A 4,239-nucleotide genomic window follows, 5' to 3' on the forward strand; every position below is an offset into this window, starting at 1 on the left:
TTGATAATATGAAGTTACTTTTAAAACCTCAAGGAAGAGTCTCAATGCAATTAATTTATAAAGGTTATGCACACAGCTAGAAATGTAGTTGATCCTAATTGAAAAAGACTACTTTTTCTCAAAACATTCCTTCCATTTCAGTACGAATCCTCCCTCTTGTTTCTTCCCTTGAGGCATCCAATTTTATCCCCAGCTGCTACCATCTTCCAATCAACGTCAATTCCTTCCTTTGGAAACAATTCTCGATACTGCCTTCCATGAGGTGGTACCTGAAAATCCCATCCTGTCTCCCCAGTTCGCAGTAATTCTGCTTGTGCATAGTGTCACAGCTTCCTCACGATTTGTTCCCAATAACAGTCACTTCCTCGTGTTGAGGCTACTATCCATTCAGTCCTGGTGCTGCCATTATTCCTCCTCTCATTACTGTCACCAGTTTTATAAAGTTGTTATGAAATAGAATTTTTTTAACATATCCCAAGCACGAGCAACAGGTTGATGTTATTATAAATAAGATTGGGGTCATCACTTTGTCATACTAGGGATAACATTGACCTTGTTAGACCCCTGAATTTTGACTGCTCCAAGTATCCTTAGAGATCCAAAATGGCACGTATGTACATGCACAGATTTTTGGCAACACATTTGTGAGGCATTAACTTATGTGAAGTGAACAGATGCCAGCAATATACAGAACAGGCAGATCAATCAATGTACAACACAGAAATAAAACAAAGAATGCAGATGACAGAGATCTGAAACAGAATTAGATTGACAGATGCAGCAGGTCTGGTAGCATCAGGAGACCTGCAAAAGTGTCATATCAGACTGGAAATGTGAGCTTTGTTCTCCTCCACAGATGCTGCCAGACCTGCTGATTTTCTCCAGCAATTTCTGTTTTTGAATGTAAAACATGGTTTTGTGTCCAGTTGTGCCATGTTAGAGCTCAATGCCCCAGCTAGTTGCTCCTCTGTACATTTGTACAACTACACATGCAGGAAGGGATTCCCCTCTGTCAAACTGACCACCACAGCATCTCCATTTCATGGAATCGTCAACTAGTTATAGCTCCTTTTGGCTACACTGGGAGAAGTTTGGAGCTTTCTCACATTGTTTGACGTTGGAAGAGGCTACAGGGAGTTAAGCTCAAGGAGCTACAAAACATTTTTTATGACTTCAAGGCTTCTGCACAAGCTGATTGCTTCCACACACGGCTGCACTAATCAGCTCAATCTTTCAAATACAGCTTGACTGGAAAAATGAGCAGAAAGCAGAAAGAGTAGGACAAGATGCTGGAAGAATGAAGATGAGGAACAGAAGGAGAATGATCTTTGGTGAGACAGTAGTTATGTTACAGGACTTGTAATCTCAAAGGGCTAGTCTAATGATCTCATCCTAGCACCTGGAGAGTTTAATTTTCATAAATAAATCTGGGGGGAAAGGTCCTTTCAGTAATGGTAACCACAAAACTGACAAATACTCTATTTGTTACAATGAAAGGGAAGAAAATCTGTTTCCTTTTTCTTGTCTGGCCTTTAAGTAACACTTAGCTCACCTATGAAATGGCCTAGCAAGCCACACAGTTGTATTGAATAATTAACATTTGCACCACACAAGTGCAAACCTTGACCAACTGCAATAAAAGTCTACACCACCATACGTGCCATGTCAAAACAGGAGGACAAATCCAACATGGACCCAACACCAACCCATAAATCTAATCTCAAACATCAACAGCACGATCAAAGAGACTATCAAGTGGCACCTCATCAATAATTACCTGCTCACGTATGTTCAGTTTGGATTCTGCCAGGCTGACACAATCCAGAACTCAATACATCCTTGGCCCAAGCATGAACAAGAGAGCTGAAATCAAGGAGGGAAATGAGTTGGAGTGCCATTGACAACAAGGCAGCATTTGACCAACATGGCATCAAGGAGCCCTACCAAAATTAAAGCCCTACCAAAATCAGAGGGAAAATGCTAGTTGGAGTCATATCTGACACAAAGGAAGATGGTCATTATTGTTGGGGGTTAGTCATCTCAGCTCCAGGACATCTCTGCAGGAGTTCCTCAGGGTAGTGTCCTCAGCCCAAACATCTTCAGTTTCTTCATTAATGACTTTCCCTCCATCATAAGGTCAGAAGTGGGGATGTCTGCCAATGATTGCACAATGTTCAGCACCATTCGCAAGTCTTCAGATACTGAAGCAGTCCGTGTTCAAACGCAGCAAGACCTGGACAATACCCAGGCTTTGGCTGACAATGGGCAAGTAATATTTGTACTACACAATAACATTTGTACCACACATTTCCAAAAACAGAAAATCACTGTCCCTGGATATTCAATGGAGCAACCATCACAAAATCACACGCTGTTAACGTTGTGTCAATATAAAAATGGAGGTGGCTTTGGGAACTTTGGAAAGTTTTAAGATAGACAAGTCCCCAAGATCTCTGGAATCCATCCCAGAATGCTGAGGGAGTCAGCTGAGGAAATTGCTGGGGCCTTGTACAAAATCTTTGTATCTTGTTTAGGCACAGGAGAGGCCCTAGACGACTGGAGAAATAGCTGACATTGTGCTTTTGTTTAAGAAGGGCAACAGAAATAACCTGGAAAATTACAGGCTAGGGATCCTTCCATCAGTAGGATTGACAGGCATTTGGAAATATAGACTTATTAGTGATAGGCAACATGGCTTTGTGTGGGGAGGTCATGTCTCACAAACTTGATTGAGTTTTCTGAAGTGACAAAGATGATTGATGAGGGCAGGGTGATGGATGTTGTCTATATGAACTTTAGCAAGACCTTTGACAAGGTGCCTCATGGCAGGCTGGTACCGAAGGTGGAGTCACATGGGATGAGCAGTGAGCTGGTAAGATGGATACAGAACTGGCTTTGTCATAGAAGGCAGAGAGTAGCAGAAGAAGAGTCTGTGGAGGTCTGTGACCAGTGGTGTTCCACAGGGCTCAGTGCTGGGGCCTCTGTTGTTTGTAATATATCTAAATAATTTGGAGAAGAATGTTAGTAACCTGATTAGTTAGTATATGGATGACACAAAGATTGGGGAACTGCAGCTAATGAAGAGAATTGCCAGATGATACAGGAGGGTATGAATAGGCTGGAGACTTGGACGGAGAGATAGCAGACGGAATTTAATCTGGACAATGCGAGACGATGCATTTTCAAAGGTTAATGCAGGAGCGCAGTATACAGTAGATGGCATAGCCCTTAGAAGCATCAACATACAGGGGGATCAAGACGTACAGGTACACTGTTCCCTGAAAGTGGCAACACAAGTGGATATGGTGTTCAAGAAGGCATATGGCATGCTTGCCTTCATTGGTCGGAACATAGAGTTTAAAAATTGGCAAGCCATGTTGCAGCTGTATCAAAATTTAGTTCAGCCACGCTTGGAATATGGTGTACAGTTCTGGTCACCACACTACAAGATGGATGTGGAGGCTTTGGAGACAGTACAGAAACAGTTTACCAAGGAATTGCTTGGTATGGATGGTCTTTGTTATGAGGACAAATGTCTAACAATGCTTGAGAACTTCAACACCCTACAGGACAAAACAGCCTGTCTGATTGGTACTGCATCTTAACACCTAGAACATTCACTGCCCCCAGCACCAAGCACAGTGCAGCTGTGTATCAGATATTTGGAAGATATACTGCAAAAACCCAGCGAGGCCTGTAGACAGCATCTTTAAAATCCACAGACTCTACTGCATACCAGATCAAAGACAGCAGAGACGTTGTAATGACCACCGCTGGTTCACTTCTGAGTCATGCAGTATTATAACTTGGAAGTATATCACCTTTCTTTCACGTTCCTGGAGCTCCCTCCCTAATAGCATTGTGGATCTCCCACTTCACACAGACTGCAATGGTTCAAGATAGATGACCTAACCTCTTCATAGACAATAAATGTTGGCCTAACCTGTGACACTCATATCCCTTGAATGTAGAAAAAAGGTATAGAAACCAACGAGATAGGTAGATCTAAGAATGATGCTCTGTCAAGATAACGTGAGAAGCTAGGGTCTATATTATAACAAAGATGCTCAAATATAATCATCTCTACACTCTAAGAATAAGGGGTAAGCCATTCAGGACTGAGATGAGGAAGAATTTATTCACTCAGAGAGTTGTGAACCTGTGGAATTCTCTCCCACAGGAAGCTGTTGGAGCCAGTTCATTAGAAACATTCAACAGGGAGCTGCACATGGCCCTTGC

The sequence above is a fragment of the Rhincodon typus genome, chromosome 13, assembly GCF_021869965.1.
Source record: "Rhincodon typus isolate 14 chromosome 13, sRhiTyp1.1, whole genome shotgun sequence".
In the NCBI taxonomy this organism is placed as follows: Eukaryota; Metazoa; Chordata; class Chondrichthyes; order Orectolobiformes; family Rhincodontidae; genus Rhincodon; species Rhincodon typus.